This window comes from Eleutherodactylus coqui, chromosome 2, assembly GCF_035609145.1.
Source record: "Eleutherodactylus coqui strain aEleCoq1 chromosome 2, aEleCoq1.hap1, whole genome shotgun sequence".
Lineage (NCBI taxonomy): Eukaryota > Metazoa > Chordata > Amphibia > Anura > Eleutherodactylidae > Eleutherodactylus > Eleutherodactylus coqui.
The window spans coordinates 218,508,007-218,525,780 of record NC_089838.1 but is presented as its reverse complement, the minus strand read 5'-3'; the positions used below and the strand labels follow the sequence as shown (position 1 = coordinate 218,525,780).

The 17,774-nt window shown below is 49.4% G+C and overlaps 1 protein-coding gene across 2 annotated transcripts in view; it reads right to left on the bottom strand.

The window, feature by feature from the left end:
* LOC136612269 (beta-1,3-galactosyl-O-glycosyl-glycoprotein beta-1,6-N-acetylglucosaminyltransferase 3-like) overlaps positions 1–17,219 on the bottom strand; it is a 50,168-nt gene extending 32,949 nt beyond the window's left edge. The window contains exon 1 of one of the 2 annotated variants that reach the window (XM_066592499.1): positions 16,915–17,219. The gene's annotated coding sequence lies outside the window, so the exon portion shown is untranslated. The remainder of the gene's footprint in view (positions 1–16,914) is intronic. The other variant, XM_066592500.1, reaches the window with a different exon arrangement.
* Positions 17,220–17,774: the final 555 nt, after the last annotated feature.

The following is a 17,774-nucleotide window of genomic DNA, read 5'->3' as shown; positions in this document are numbered from 1 at the left end:
AGCACCACACTACCTCCAACAAAGCACAATCCCTGCCTGCATGACACTCCGCTGCCACTTCTCCTGGGTAACATGCTGCCCAACCCCCCCCCCCCCACAACCCAGTATCCACAGCGCACACCAAAGTGTCTCTGCGCAGCCTTCAGCTGCACTCATGCCACACCACCCTCATGTCTATTTATAAGTGCATCTGCCATGAGGAGGAACCGCAGGTACACACTGCAGAGGGTTGGCACGGCTAGGCACCGACCCTCTTTAAAAGGGGTGATAGTCCACAATGCTGTACATAAGCAATGAGAAATCCAATCCTGTGCCACCTCCATCTGGAGCTGCACAAGTAGGCATAGCAATGGGGAACCTATGTGCCACACACTATTCATTCTGTCAAGGTGTCTGCATGCCCCAGTCAGACCGCGTTTTTTTATAAATAGTCACAGGCAGGTACAACTCCGCAATGGGAATTCCGTGTGCACCCACAGCATGGGTGGCTCCCTGGAACCCACCGGCTGTACATAAATGTATCCCATTGCAGTGCCCTGGACAGCAGAGCTAACGTCAGATTAAATGCAGGTGGGCTTCGGCCCACACTGCATGCCCCAACCTGACCGGGGTTTTTAATTCATAGACACAGGCAGGTACAACTCCCTATTGTGAAGTCCCTGTGGACCGACAGCATGGGTGGGTGCCAGGAAGCCACCGGCGGTACATAAATATATCCCATTGCATTGCCCATCACAGCTGAGGTAATGTCATGTTTAATGCAGGTGGGCTTCGGCCCACACTGCATGCCCCAGTCAGACTGGGGTTCTTTAGAAGTGGACACATGCAGTTACAACTCCCTGTTGACCCACAGCATGGGTGGCTCCCTGGAACCCACAGGCGGTACATAAATACATCCCATTGCAGTGCCCAACACAGCTGATGTAACGTCAGCTGTAATGCAGGTGGGCTAAAAATTAATTTGATTACACTGTAGGCGAGGGCCCCCAAAAATTGGTGTAACAACAGTACTAATGTACCTCAGAAAAATTGCCCATGCCCAACCAAGAGGGCAGGTGAAACCCATTAATCGCTTTGGTTAATGTGGCTTAAATGGTAACTAGGCCTGGAGGCAGCCCAGTTAAAATAAAAATTGGTTCAGGTGAAAGTTTCAACGCTTTAATCAGCATTGAAACGTATAAAAATTGTTTAGAAAAATTATATGACTGAGCCTTGTGGGCCTAAGAAAAATTGCCCGTTCGGCGTGATTATGTGAGGTTTCAGGAGGAGGAGGAAGAATATTATACACAGATTGATGAAGCAAAAAGGTCCCCGTTTTTGATGGGGATAGAGAACGATGCTTCCATCCGCGGGTGCAGCCTACGTATTGCTTAGGTATCGCTGCTGTCCGCTGGTGGAGAAGAGAAGTCTGGGGAAATCCAGGCTTTGTTCATCTTGATGAGTGTAAGCCTGTCGGCACTGTCGGTTGACAGGCGGGTACGCTTATCCGTGATGATTCCCCCAGCCGCACTAAACACCCTCTCTGACAAGACGCTAGCCGCAGGACAAGCAAGCACCTCCAGGGCATACAGCGCGAGTTCAGGCCACGTGTCCAGCTTCGACACTCAGTAGTTGTAGGGGGCAGAGGCGTCACGGAGGACGGTCGTGCGATCGGCTACGTACTCCCTCACCATCCTTTTACAGTGCTCCTGCCGACTCAGCCTTGACTGGGGAGCGGTGACACAGTCTTGCTGGGGAGCCAGAAAGCTGTCAAAGGCCTTAGAGAGTGTTCCCCTGCCTGTGCTGTACATGCTGCCTGATCTCCGCGCCTCCCCTGCTACCTGGCCCTCGGAACTGCGCCTTCGGCCACTAGCGCTGTCGGATGGGAATTTTAGCATCAGCTTGTCCGCCAGGGTCCTGTGGTATAGCATCACTCTGGAACCCCTTTCCTCTTCGGGTATGAGAGTGGAAAGGTTCTCCTTATACCGTGGGTCAAGCAGTGTGTACACCCAGTAACCCGTAGTGGCCAGAATGCGTGTAACGCGAGGGTCACGAGAAAGGCATCCTAACATGAAGTCAGCCATGTGTGCCAGGGTACCTGTACGCAACACATGGCTGTCCTCACTAGGAAGATCACTTTCAGGATCCTCCTCCTCCTCCTCAGGCCATACACGCTGAAAGGATGACAGGCAAGCAGCATGTGTACCCTCAGCAGTGGGCCAAGCTGTCTCTTCCCCCTCCTCCTCATCTTCCTCCTCCTCCTCACCGCGCTGAAATATAGACAGGAGGGTGCTCTGACTATCCAGCGACATACTGTCTTCCCCCGGCTCTGTTTCCGAGCACAAAGCGTCTGCCTTTATGCTTTGCAGGGAACTTCTTAAGAGGCATAGCAGAGGAATGCTGATGCTAATGATTGCAGCATCGCCGCTCACCACCTGGGTAGACTCCTCAAACTTTCCAAGGACCTGGCAGATGTCTGCCAACCAGGCTCACTCTTCTGAAAAGAATTGAGGAGGCTGACTCCCACTGTGCCGCCCATGTTGGAGTTGGTATTCCACTATAGCTCTATGCTGCTCATAGAGCCTGGCCAACATGTGGAGCGTAGAGTTCCACCGTGTGGGCACGTCGCACAGCAGTCGGTGCACTGGCAGATTAAACCAATATTGCAGGGTGCGCAGGGTGGCAGCGTCCGTGTGTGACTTGCGGAAATGTGCGCAGAGCCGGCGCACCTTTCCGAGAAGGTCTGACAAGCGTGGGTAGCTTTTCAGAAAGCGCTGAACCACCAAATTAAAGACGTGGGCCAGGCATGGCACGTGCATGAGGCTGCCGAGCTGCAGAGCCGCCACCAGGTTACGGCCGTTGTCACACACGACCATGCCCGGTTGGAGGCTCAGCGGCGCAAGCCAGCGGTCGGTCTGCTCTGTCAGACCCAGCAGCATTTCGTGGGCCGTGTGCCTCTTCTCTCCTAAGCTCAGTAGTTTCAGCATGGCCTGCTGACGCTTGCCCACCGCTGTGCTGCCACGCCGCGCGACACCGACTGCTGGCGACGTGCTGCTGCTGCTGACACATCTTGATTGCGAGACAGAGGTTGCGTTGGAGGAGGAGGAGGAGGATGATGCTTTAGTGGAGGAAGCATACACCGCCGCAGATACCAGGACCGAGCTGGGCCCCGCAATTCTGGGGGTGGGTAGGACGTGAGCGGTCCCAGGCTCTGACTCGGTCCCAGCCTCCACTAAATTCACCCAATATGCCGTCAGGGAGATATAGTGGCCCTGCCCGCCTGTGCTGGTCCACGTGTCCGTTGTTAAGTGGACCTTGGCAGTAACCGCGTTGGTGAGGGCGCGTACAACGTTGCGAGAGACGTGGTCGTGCAGGGCTGGGACGGCACATCGGGAAAAGTAGGTGCGACTGGGAACTGAGTAGCGCGGGGCCGCCACCGCCATCATACTTTTGAAGGACTCAGTTTCCACAACCCTATACGGCAGCATCTCCCGGCTGATAAATTTGGCTATGTGCACGTTTAACGCTTGAGTGTGCGGGTGCGTGGTAGCGTACTTGCGCTTGCGCTCAAACACTTGCGCTAGCGACGGCTGGACGCTGCGCTAAGAGACATTGCTGGATGGGGCAGAGGACAGCAGAGGTGAGGGTGTGGGTGCAGGCCAGGAGACGCTCGTGCCTGTGTCCTTGGAGCCGGGTTGGATCTCAGTGGCAGGTTGGGGCACAGGGGGAGAGGCAGCGGTGCAAACCGGAGGCGGTGAACGGCCTTCGTCCCACCTTGTGGGGTGCTTGGCCATCATATGTCTGCACATGCTGGTGGTGGTGGCTCCCCGGCTGATCTTGGCGCGACAAAGGTTGCACACCAGTGTTCGTCGGTCGTCTGCACTCTCAGTGAAAAACTGCCAGACCTTTGAGCACCTCGGCCTCTGCAGGGTGGCATGGCGCGAGGGGGCGCTTTGGGAAACAGTTGGTGGATTATTCGGTCTGGCCCTGCCTCTACCCCTGGACACCGCACTGCCTCTTGCAACCTGCCCTGCTGCTGCCCTTGCCTCCCCCTCTGAAGACCTGTCCTCAGTAGGCGTAGCAAACCAGGTGGGGTCAGTCACCTCATTGTCCTGCTGCTCTTCCTCCGAATCCTCTGTGCGCTCCTCCCTCGGACTTACTGCCCTTACTACTACCTCACTGATAGACAACTGTGTCTCAACGTCATCGTCCTCCTCACCCACTGAAAAGTCTTGAGACAGTTGCCGGAAGTCCCCAGCCTCATCCCCCGGACCCCGGGAACTTTCCAATGGTTGGGCATCAGTCACGATAAACTCCTCTGGTGAGAGAGGAACCACTGCTGCCCAATCTGGGCAGGGGCCCGAGAACAGTTCCTGGGAGTCTGCCCGCTCCTCAGAATGTGTCATTGTAAGTGAGGAGGCTGGGAGGAAGGAGGAGCAGCAGCCAGAGGATTCTGAGTTGCAGCAGTGGACGGCGCAGAACTGTGGGTGGACGATAGATTGCTGGAAGCACTTTCTGCCATCCACAACAGGACCTGCTCACACTGCTCATTTTCTAATAAAGGTCTACCGCGTGGACCCATTAATTGTGCGATGAATGTGGGGACGCCAGAAACGTGCCTCTCTCCTAATCCCGCAGCAGTCGGCTGCGATACACCTGGATCAGGAGCTCGGCCTGTGCCCACACCCTGACTTGGGCCTCCGCGTCCTCGGCCGCGTCCATGTCCTCTAGGCCTACCCCTACCCCTCAGCATGCTGTATTACCAGTAATGCAGAAACAGAACGCTGTAATTAAACGTGCCACTTATTGGCCTGTGGTTGGAGGCTGACTTCGCTTACGGAACGCCAGGAAATAATTTTGCGCAAGCCTGCTGTAACACTTAGCTGGCTGCGTATGAATTTGGAGAACTACTACACCCAGCACAGACCCAGAACACTGAGGACACTCACAGGCAGCCCAAATAGATTTTTTTCCCCAAATGTTTCGCAAAGGCCCACTGCCTATATTCAATCAATATGTCTTCTGTCCCTGCCTAAGTGCTTCTGGCCCTGGGGTATGTCACAGAACTGTTGAGTGTTGCACTGTGAACTGCAATACAGTGGTGATTTCACAGCCCAGACAGAGCCAGGAAATAATTTTGCGCAAGCCTGCTGTAACACTTAGCTGGCTGCGTATGAATTAGGAGAACTACTACACCCAGCACAGACCCAGAACACTGAGGACACTCACAGGCAGCCCAAATAGATTTTTTTCCCCAAATTTTTTTGCAAAGGCCCACTGCCTATATTCAATCAATAATCAATATGTCTTCTGTTCCTGTCTAAGCGCTACTGGCCCTGGAGTATTACTGCAGGGCGCAATTCTCTGCATGGCCGATATACAAAAAAAAAAAAAAGTGCAACACTGCAAAAAGCAGCCTCCACAGTACTGCACACGGTTAGATGTGGCCCTAAGAAGGACCGTTGTGGTTCTTGAAGCCTAAAATACTCCTAACACTCTCCCTATAGCAGCTCCAACAAGATAGTACTTTCCCTCCTCTATGTCAGAACGCATCTGTGGCAAGCCGTGGGAGGGGCCGATTTTTATACTCGGGTGACACCTGATCTCGCCAGCCACTCACTGCAGGGGGGTGGTATAGGGCTTGAACGTCGCAGGGGGTAGTTGTAATGCCTTCCCTGTCTTTCAATTGGCCAGAAAAGCGCGCTAACGTCTCAGAGATGAAAGTGAAAGTAACCCGAACATCGCGTGGTACTCGTTACAAGTAACGAGCATCTCTAACACGCTAATACTCGAACGAGTATCAAGCTCGGACGAGTACGTTCGCTCATCTCTACTCTGTGGGTAGTGAATTAGACCTAGATCTCAGCGCTTTATACTGGTTTAATTTTTTCTGGCACTGCATACAGCCTCTCACATCTACCAGTCTCTGTGAGCGGTGAATTCGCCCTAGTTCTCAGCACTATACAGTGGGTTGATTTTTTTTTCTAGCCTTGCTTAGAGTCTATCAAATCTACAAGTCTCTGTGGGCAGTGAATTAGGCCCAGATTTCAGCATTATACATTGGTTAAGTATTTTCGGGCCTTGCTCAGAGTCTCTCAAATCTACCATTCTCTGTGGGTGGTGATTTAGGCATAGGTCTCAGCGTTATACACTGGTTAAATATTTTCTGGCCTTGCTCAGAGTCTCAAATCTAAAAGTCTCTGTGGGCGGTGAATTAGACCTAGATCTCAGCGCTTTACACTGGTTATATTTTTCTGGCACTGCATAGAGCCTCTCATATCTACCAGTCTCTGTGAGCGGTGAATGGGGCCTAGGTATTAGTGGTATACAGGGGTTAATTATTTTTGGCACAGCTCAGAGCCTCTCAAATCTACCAGTCTCTGTGGGCAGTGAATTAAGCCCAGATCTCAACGCTTTACACTGGTTACATTTTTTCTGGCCTTGCTCAGAGTCTCTCATATTTACTAGTCTCTGTGGGCGGTGAATTAGCCCTAGTTCTCAGCGCTATATAGTGGGTTAATTTTTTCTGGCCTTGCTCAGAGTCTCTCAAATCAACCAGTCTCTGTGGGCAGTGAATTAGGCCTAGATCTCAGCACTTTACACTGATTTAATTTTATCTGGCACTGCATAGAGCCTCTCATATCCATTAGTCTCTGTGGGTGGTGAATTAGCCCTAGTCCTCAGCACTATACAGTGGGTTGATTTTTTTTCTAGCCTTGCTTAGCCCTCATGTCCACGGGGAAAATCAGATCCGCTGCGGATTTGGGCTGCAGATGCAGTGCGGATGCACTGTAATTGTCTTATTTTTCATGCGGGAGATCAATTGAGCTATGTGCTCTATGAGCTCCCGCACGCATGATCTGCACCTAAATGGAGCATGTTCATTTTTTTTCATGTTCCAGAAATTTTTACATTCACTTTTATTGACCATCCGCGGGTATTTATGTACCCGCGGGTGGTCAATGCATTCCTATGGGGCGCGGATCCACGTGCGGGAAAAACGCTCCGTATTTTAATTCTTAATTTGCCCGTGGATATGAGGCCTTAGAGTCTCCAAAATCTACAAGTCTCTGTGGGCAGTGAATTAGGCAGCCTGCAGACGAGCGGAAATCCCGCGGCGGGATTTCCGCCGCTCAAAGCCTGCATAGGATTGCGTTAACAAACGCAATCCTATGCAGACGGCCGCGGTTTGGCCGCGCGAAATGTCGCACGGCAAACAAACCGCGGCATGTCCTATTTTTGTGCGGGGCTCGCAGAGCCTCGCACAGAGACGTCACTCACGCAGCCGGCGGCTCCGGTCTGCGCATGCGCCAGCTGCCCGGCAGCCGGCACATGAAAGAGCCGGGGCCGCTGGGTGCGGGTGAGTACGCGCTCGTCTCCGCAGGCGCTCGGGTCGGGTCCCGCGGCGAGAATTCTCGCCGCAGGATCCGACCTGCTCGTCTGCAGGCAGCCTTAGGCCTAGATTTCAGCGTTATACACTGGTTAAATATTTTCTGGCCTTGCTCAGAGTCTCTCAAATCTACCATTGTCTGTAGGCGGTGATTTAGGGTACATTCAGATGAACGTATTTTCGCGCGCCCATTAAAACCATGTAGTTCCTATGAAGTGTTCATATGCCCGTGTTTTTACTGCGTGCAAACGTGTGCAGCAACGAAAAAAAGGACATGTATGGCTGTTCGGTCCATACTGCACTGCTCTTTACATTGGCTCCTATGGGACACACAGCACGGGAGTCCGGCTGTGTGAACGACCCAATAGACAGCAATGTAATTTTTTTTTTTTTTTATGCTAAAGCCAAATGCTTTTGTGCATTTCCCTTTGCATTAATCACTCCAGGTTGTGTTCCGAACGTGTATTGTTGTAAACACAAATAAACGATGTGCATCCGCAAACTTTGTGCAGCTTGTTATAAGTATCTGGGTCAAAACTGTGCATTGTGCATGCGGGTGTTCCCTAGCATTTTTTCTTTATTAGTATAGGTGGGTTTTTTTTTTTTAAATTAGTTTTAAAGGGGTTGTCCCACCATAGCAAGTGGGGTTAAGCACTTCTGTATGGCCATATTAATGCACTTTGTAATATACATCGTGAATTAAATATTGGCCATACAAAAGTTATACACTTACCCCCTCCGGTGTTGGCGTCCCCGTCTCCATGGCGCTGACCGAAGCCTTCTTCTGCCTGGATTAGACGCGCTTGCGCAGTCTGCCCTCTTCTGTCCGGCTCCGGCGTGCTCGCGCCGCAGAGGTCTTCTGTGCATGCAGTGCGGCGCGAGCACGCCGGAGTGGCCCCTTCAGCGGGACAGAAGAAGCAGACTGCGCAATATGGCCATACAGAAGTGCTTAACCCCACTTGCTTTCGCGGGACAACCCCTTTAACTTTGTCCACAAATATATTGTATGATTTTTCATACCATCCTCAGATGAATAGTTCTGTTATTGTAGTTTTTTGGCTCACAGGCAAAAATGCGCTCAAGGAAATACCTCTGTCTCTAGCTTGCTATCCTTGTGGTTTGCATTCATGCCTAGGTCCCTACTTGATATGCCGACACTTTTTTAGGCTATGGCAGCCTTCTTCAAGGCTCTCATTCAACAATGTCTGATCCAAAACTCTGGCAACATTGTGTCAGAGGTAGCATTTCTTTTTTTTTACATTTTCTAAAGTTAAGCTGGTGGGACGTGTTCACTAAAGCTTTCATGATAAATCTGTTGACCAGAGGATTTTGGGCGCACAAAGTATTGTCTTCCACTGCACAAGGCCATGGCTTTCATAGAGAGACTAATTTAGACCTGCGTCTTTGCACTTTGCCTTACAGGAGTCCTACTCATTGCCATTGCATACCTGGCAGATGAGTTCACAAGGCCTTGTGAAAAGTGACACATATTTCCTAATACACCCTCCATCAATCATGATTGATGCAGTGATGTTTGGCAGCATGAGACATAAGTCCCTGTATTTGGGCGTTAAAAAAAAACATGCAAGTACAAGTTATGTTGGGCAACCTGCCCTTCACTATGTAGTTGGGATGCATTATCCTAAGCACACAGCATGGTTTATATAGTGCTGTGTATATCACCTTATCTTGCTCTTCAATATATATTTCTTCCTTCAAAATATCTATTAGTGCTGTTTTGAAAACTGTCCCATCATAGCTTGTTTCACAAGTTAGGATGAAGCAGCATAAATGCTGCTGCTTTTGTTACAAAGTTTAGACAGATCTGGGCCGTTCTCAATTTTTCAGTAAGTATCAGCATTCCCCAAAGTGCCCACACGGTCGCTTGCAACACTCCTTCTAGTCGTTGTTCATAGCACATCCTCAGCAAACTGTCACAATATTGCTTCGCAACAACCACATGGTGTTCGGAATTTGGGTTACTTAATGGGAGCGGATATGGCCCTTCAACACGGTCCACAGCGCTAAAGAGTTCGCGGTGGATTTGAAAGGTTGTAAAAGATTGGCCAAACGCGCGGTCTTTGTTCTTAAGTCGAGCCTCATTACTACCGTTCTGAAATTATTGTGATATCCATTTTGTAGCATGTTCAGAGCGTACAGTTAGAGTTTAAAAGATGAGTATGAGAAAACAAGTGTTGTAGGCCGCAGATAGGCGTACATCTCAGTTTATGTAAGTGTCACCCCTAAAAGCGTTACTTTGGGCGTGCGCCTCAGCGCACTAAAAAACCAAGCGTAGCAGCACTACGGCAGCCAAAACATATGTAGAAGACACTATAGGAGGAGTCAGGCGTCCATATGGCGTCATTATTGTATGCCCCAACCCGCGTAAAAGGCGCGCGAAACAGGTGCAAAAGCCACACCCAGGCGCCATTTTGAGATTGCATCTTGAACCAAACAGACATGCCAGGAAGAGCATCACCTCTTGGACGGCGCAAAACTCGCCTTATGGTCCAGATGATGGACCAGATGGATTATGACAGGAGGCTAGGACCCTATTCGCATCCCAACAGTCATAAGACTGAAGTGCTGCAACAGATCTCACGGGCGATGGCAGCACGCTACAATACCATGCGGAGCCGGCAGCAACTCCAAAAGCGCTGCAGTGACCTGAAGACCAAAGATCCGATCCAGCTGCGGCGTATCAGGCGCGAACTTCGGAGGCGGGAAGAAAGTAAGTTTTTGCGTGTGTTAAGAATGTAGTCTGATTGGCGCATGTGACTTGTGGGCGTGACTTACTGTTGTGAAAGTGTCCTTCCGTTTGTTAGCGAATTTTCGGCGCGTGAATTATGCGCACAAACGCACGTTCGCAACATGAGCAGGAACGTCAACATTATAGTGAAAGTGCCATACAACACACACAAGAAACAATTGACGTTTGACGTCAGCCTCCACAAATTACAAGCAGTAATTGGCTAATTAATGCTCTAGAGCTTTTACATCCCCCCCCCCCCCCCAAAAAAAAAATCTGCACTAGTCCTCCAGATTTTGTTTTTTGTGGTTTGCCCATGTCCTTTTGCTTGTCCATGTATATAAGGAAGACACTTGTAACAACTCTACTATACAAAGGTTATGCAAAGCTATGCATTTAGATGTTGAAGTCACACCTTTTTTAATTTAAAAAAAAAATGAAAAGCAACAACAAAAACAAAATAAAAAAAACATATTGATTGTCTACTTGCTTTTTCTCCACCCAGGCAAAACATCACAAAGAAGGGCTGGGCGACGCCCTGCAAGGCCAACAGCGCAGAGGCAAGAACCCCAGCCCTCCGATCAACCACCAAGTGCCGTGGAGGGACACTCTTGTAAGTTTGAAGGGGGATCAGATTTAAATGAATAATCCAAAAAGGTTTGCTGTTACAGTTTGCCTATAGCATTTTGCCTTTTTTGCAGCTTGGGAAAGCCCAGCTCGCTTCTCTCCCGAGCCTAAGGTTTCCCAAGAGGAGGTCCCTCGTGTGAGATCTCCACAGGCGGTGGTGGATTTGGCTGCCCGCCTCCTTTCGGAGTACCCCCCTGCTACAGGTATTTGAATAACACAGCCGCTTAAAAGTAATAAAGTGGAGCTGCGTTTTGTCCCTGTGTGCGCATATTTCTGATGATTGCTAGTTACAAATATGTACTTAGAAGTTGCAGATATACCGTATATACCGGCGTATAAGACGACTTTTGAACCCCGAAAAATCGGGTCTGAAGTCGGGGGTCGTCTTATGCGCCGGTAATACAAAAAAAAAAAAAGTGTAAAAAAAAAAAATTCATTACTCACCTCCCCCGGCGTTCTGTCGCGCTCCGGCAGGATGTCGCTCGCTCCTCGTCCCCGGCGCAGCATTGCTTTCTGAATGCGGGGCTTGAAATCCCCGCTTCCAGAAAGCTAGTACACACGCCGGCAGCCATGACAGCATTGAATGGCTGTGATTGGCTGAAGGCGCACGTGTTAGCAATCACACCCATTCAATGATGTCATTGAATAGTGTGATTAGCTGAAGCCACGTGTGTTTTAGCCAATCACAGCCATTCAATGATGTCATTGAATAGTGTGATTGGCTGAAGCCACGTGTGTTTTAGCCAATCACAGCCATTCAATGATGTCATGGCTGCCGGCGTGTGTATTAGCTTTCTGGAAGCGGGGATTTCAAGCCCCGCATGCAGAAAGCAATGCTGCGCCAGGGACGAGGAGCGAGCGACATCCTGCCGGAGCGCGACAGGACGCCGGGGGAGGTGAGTAATGATTTTTTTTTTTTCTCCACTGTATACCGGCGTATAAGGTGAAAGTTGGGGGGTCGTCTTATACGCCCCGTCGCCTTATACGCCGGTATATACAGTATGTATCTGCAAATGGGTTGCCTACACAGGTTCCTTGGTAGTATTTTAACAAATTTTCCTCCACAAACAACTTCACAAGATGCTCTTCTGCCTTTTAAACGTCTATGTCAAAATATATAGATATGTAATATAACAAAAAAACTTTTCCTCTGCGCTACAGGTTGTGGGATCTCGCAGTGCAAGTGGTGTACTGACGGCTCAGAAAAACCTGTTAATCCAGCACACGTTTATTAACATTGGCAATCAGTGATGCAAATATAAAATTTAATTAAAATGAAAAAGACAAACAGAATAGAGATATGCAATGAGTTTCGTTGTACAGTAACATGCCCTTCTCAAGCATACCATACGAGAGAAATACAATGAAGTTTATAGGGAAGTGCTTACCCGCGGGAGATGGTCCGGGTGCATGGCGCTAGACGCCGGTCGATTTATTTTTATGGCTACTAATTTAATCCCAATTAATTTTTATTCCTTTGATTGGTTTTATAAAGATAGTTATTTTAGGGAGACAAATCCATCTCTACTAATAGGATGTATTTATAAGATGATATTAATAATTCCTCATTAATATGAACCACCACTGGGGTAAATCTAGAAAGGAGTCCTTTTAACCTCTTGAGTGGCGGGTTTCCTACCACCCTGTCGTGCCCACCAGGGCAGGTTTTTTAAAATGGTCTAATCATTGAATTTCAACTAGTTTTGCAGTTGCGTCTCAAGAGCCATAACTTTTTCATTTTTCCATTGACATGGCCATATAAGGGCTTGTTTTTTGGGGGCCAAGTTGTGATTTTTTAAACAGGGGGGAGGAAAAAAAAGAAATGGGGAAAAAAGAAAAAAGGGGCCATGTCATTAAGGGGTTAAATAATGTATTAACTTCCTTCTCTGGGTCATTACGACGCACATGGATACCACATGTGTGATTGTATTTTTGATTTTTTACAAAGCAAAGAGAGACAAGTGTTTTTTTTATTTTTTTAATAATTTTTTTACTTTTTTTTTTTTAATTTTTAAAAAAAATTTATTTTTTTTTGTCCCTTTAGGGGACTTCCACAGGGACCCATCAGGACCCCTGATCACATTCCAGGGGTCCGATGGTGACAGCCCTTTACATGCTGCAGTGACAGCCCTTTACATGCTGCAGTCACATAGACTGCAGCATGTAAAGGGTTAACACAGCAGAGATCGGAGGTTTTCTCTGATCTCTGCTGTAAGAGCTAGTACCTAGCTGTCCTCTGACAGCTAACAACCAGCTCTCCCTGCCACAGAGACCATCGGCTTGCTTCTGACAAGCCGATGGTCTCTATGGCAACCTGTAAACAAAGCAGGACATTGCCGACATGTCGGCAATATCTTCTGCTGGTTTTTCAAAGCCCTTGCTTTGTTCTCTGTGGGACTGTGCAGGCAGAGCACACTGTCACAGCTTGTGGCATTGTGCTCTGCAGCTCCCATAGTGATACATAGCCCGGAAATCTTCCGGGGTATATCACTATGGGCAGTGGAGCTCGTCACGGAACTTTTCCGGGCGTGCCACTCAAGGGGTTAATGGTCGTATCTGTATGTATTTTATGAATGGCTAGCCCCACTGAGATGTTGTATTCCAGGGCGCATGCGCTACACTGAAATTACGCAGATTGCGTAAGTGGTTACCGCATACTTGTGCTTTTCCATTGTAAGCAAAGTAAATTGAATAACCTGACGCTTATGGATGACGTCTGCCAAAGATCGACCAGCGTCCAGCGCCATGCACCTGGACCATCTCCAGCGGGTAAGCACTTCCCTATAAATGTCATTGTATTTCTCTCCTATGGTATGCTTGAGAAGGGCGTGTTACTGTATGCCGAAACGCGTTGCAGATCTCTATTCTGTTTGTCTTTTTCATTTAATTTTATTTTATATTGGCACCGCTGTTTGCCAATGTTAATAAACGTGTGCTGGATTAACCGGTTTTGCTGAGCCATCAGTACATCACTTGCACTGCGAGATCCCACAACCTGTAGCGCAGAGGAAAAGGTTTTTTTTATATATTACATATCTTTTTCCCTATTTGGGTTTAATCCCTCTTGGGGTATATTTTTTCCTGTTCTGCTGCTCTCCCAGTATTTTGGGATCGTTGAGGACTAGAGATAAGCGAGTGTACTCGTCCGAGCTTGATACTCGGTCGAGTATTAGGGTGTTTGAGATGCTCGTTACTCGAGATGAGCACCACGCGTTACTTGAGTCAATTCCATTTCCTTCCCTGAAACTTTTGCGCCATTTTCTGGCCAATAGACATGCAGGGAAGGCATTACAACTTCCTCCTGTGACGTTCCAGCCCTATCCCACCCCCCTGCAGTGAGTGGCTGGTGAGATCAAGTGACCGCCGAGTAATTAAAGCAGTCACGCCCGCTGCTCGCCTCAGACACAAGCTGGCCGAGATTAGGGAGAGTGTTGTTCCTGCTGTTTCTGCTACAGGGAGAGTGTTAAGCTGTTAGCGTCTTCAAGAACCCCAACTGTCCTTCTTAGGGCCACATCTTACCATGTGCATTACTGTTGTGGCTGCTAGGAGCAGTTTTGCACCAATTTTTTCTTTTCATCTTGGGCTCTGCAGACTATTGCGTTCTCAGTCTGGAGCCAATTATACATATAATATATGGGTATGGGGTATAGAGTATAGGGGAAGTATTGGTGAGACAGGGACAGTGCTAGTGCAGAATCCTGTCAACAAGTACCCCAAAAAAGCTCCTGCTTAGGGCTATCTGTGACCGTGTGCATTTAACTCCGTGGCTGCTGGCAGTTGTAGTACCTTACTATTTCACAGCTAGGCCTGCTTGCAGGTTTCTGTATTATTGTTTTCCTGGGTGCAGTTTGCATAACATAAGCGCTGTTTCCCTCCAACTGCACGCTAATAATTCAAAAAAATTTTTCACCGCTGTGTGCCTGCCGTCAACTGCACGCACAGCGGACGGCAACAGCCCCTGATAGAGGGAAAGTCAGCTACACACTATATAGCTTGCATTGCATTTCCCAAAAATAAAAATAAAAAAACCTCTTACGGCTAGCTGTGACTGTCTGCATTTCACTGCGTGGCTGCTGTGAGTTCAGGTGCATCACTATTGCATATTGCACAGCTAGGCCTGCTTGCAGGCTTCCGTATTATTTTTTTCCTGGCTGCAGTTTGCATAACATAAGCGCTGCCTCCTTCCAACTGCACGCCAATAATTAAAAAAACGTTTACACCGCTCTGTGTCTGCTCTACTCGTAATCCACCATGCTGAGGGGTAGCATAGGGCTAGAGGACGTGGGCGAGGACGCGGATTTCCAAGTGAGGGTGTGGGCATAAGCCGAGTTCCTGGTCCAGGTGAATCGCAGCTGGCTGCTGCGGGATTAGGAGAGAGAAAAGTTTCAGGGGTCCCCAGCTTCATATCACAATTTTAGGGTCCACGTCGTAGAGCTTTATTACAAAATGAACAGTGTGAGCAGGTCCTGTTGTGGATGGCAGAAAGTGCATCCAGCAATGTCTCCAGCAACCTGTCTTCTACGTCGTCCACTGCTGCAACTCTGAATCCTCTCGATGCTGCTCCTCCTTCCTCCCAACCTCCTCACTCCATGAAAATTACACATTCTGATGAGCAGACAGACACCCAGGAACTGTTTTCGGGCCCCTGCCCAGATTGGGGAAAAATGGTTCCTCTCCCACCTGAGGAGTTTGTAGTGACCGATGCCCAACCTTTGGAAAGTTCCCGTGGTCCGGGTGATGAGGCTGGTGACTTCCGGCAACTGTCTCAAGAGCTTTCAGTGGGTGAGGAGGTCGATGATGATGAGACGTCGTTGTCCATCAGTGAGGCAGTAGTAAGGGCAGTCAGTCTGAGGGAGGAGCGCACAGAGGATTCGAAGGAAGAGCCGCTGGACGATGAGGTGACTGACCCCACCTGGTTTGATAAGCCAACAGAGTACAGGTCTTCAGCGGGGGAGGCAAGTGCAGCCGCAGGACAGGTTGGAAGAGGCAGTGGGGTGGCCAGGGGTAGAGGCAGGGCCAGAGCGAATAATCCCCCAACTGTTTCCCAAAGCATCCCCTCGCTCCAAGCCAACATGCAGAGGCCAAGGTGCTCAAAGGTGTGGCAGTTTTTCACTTGGAGCGCGGACGACCGACGAACAGTGGTGTGCAACCTTTGTCGCGCCAAGATCAGCCGGGGAGCCACCACTACCAGCCTCACCACCACCAGCATGTGCAGGCATATGATGGCCAAGCACCCCACAAGGTGGAACGAAGGCCGTTCACCGCCTCCGGGTTGCACCACTGCCTCTCCCCCTGTGCCCCAACCTGCCACTGAGATCCAACCCCCCTCTTAGGACACAGGCACGAGCGTCTCCTGGCCTGCACCCACACCCTCACCTCCGCTGTCCTCGGCCCCATCCAGCAATGTCTCTCAGCGCAGCCTCCAGCTGTTGCTAGCACAAGCGTTGGAGCGAAAGCGCAAATACGCCGCCACGCACCCGCACGCTCAAGCTTTAAACGTTCACATTGCCAATTTGATCAGCCTGGAGATGCTGCCGTACAGGCATGTGGAAACGGAGGCTTTCAAAAACATGATGGCGGCGGTCCCGCACTACTCGGTCCCCAGTCGCCACTATTTTTCACAGTGTGTCGTCCCAGCCCTGCACGACCACGTCTCCTGCAACATTGTACGCGCCCTCACCAACGCGGTTACTGGGAAGGTCCACTTAACAACGGACACGTGGACAAGCACAGGCGGGCAGGGCCAGTATATCTTCCTGACGGCACATTGAGTGAATTTAGTGGAGGCTGGGACCGGAGTCAGAGCCTGGGACTGCACAATTCCTACCCACCCCCAGAATAGCGGGCCCCAGCTCGGTGCTGGTATCTGCGGCGGTGTATGCCACCTCCACTAAACCTTCCCCCTCCTCCTACGCAACCTCTAACTCGTAATTAAGGTGTGTCTGCAGTACGTCGCCAGCAGTCGGTGTCGCGCGGCAGCATAGCGGTGGGCAAGCGTCAGCAGGCCGTGCTGAAACTAATCAGCTTAGGAGAGAAGAGGCACACGGCCCACGAACTGTTGCATAGTCTGACAGAGCAGACCAACTGCTGGCTTTCGCCGCTGAGCCTCCAACCGAGCATGGTCATGTGTGACAACGGCCATAAGCAGAAAAGAGAAATATGGGCTCACCTCACCAGCAGTATCTTCCAATGTTGCAGGGAGATCTGAATTTCAATGGGAGCTCCGTCCTCAAACAGCCGGCGGCAGCCGGCTAAATTCCATATGAAGAAAAATAGAAGTGGAGAGGAGCTGCTACCGTTAAAAAAAATTTTTCATACTTTATTGAATAAAAAGCATACAGCTCACAGGTCCACGCTGAACGCATTTTGGCTACAGTAGCCTTTATCAACAGCTATGAGGTATGGGATACACAAGACATTTATAGACAAAATACAAATTAAAATCAAAGAAGCAATACCTGTGTGTGCTAGCTTGTCAGGAGGAGAAATGGCTGAGGAATGGTATGGAGGGTGTGTTCAGGAGTAAATTGCACCACATGTTGTAACTAGCATGCAGAGATTTGTTACAAAAAGGTTTAAAACAGATAGAGAAACGAAAGCTTTTTCCTGAATACATACTCTTAGATCTCATAGATATATGTTTACATAAATTGTCTCTGCATAGTAATAAAACGATTGCAGGATATGTAAGTTTCATCAAAATATACAAAACAGAAATCAAGAGGAAAAAAAATAAAACATTTCTCTATAAACAAATACTCTTATATCTCATAGGCATGTGACTACATCAATTGTCTCTGCATAGCAGTAGATAGATTGCAAGGTATATGAGTTCACCAAAATATACAAAACAGAAATCAAGCGGTAACCTGGTGGCGGCTCTGCAGCTCGGCAGCCTCACGCACGTGTCATGCCTGGCCCACGTCTTTAATTTCGTGCTTCAGCGGTTTCTGAAAAACTACCCACACTTCTCAGACCTCCTCAGCAAGGTGCGCCGGGTCAGCGCACATTTCCGCAAGTCCAACACAG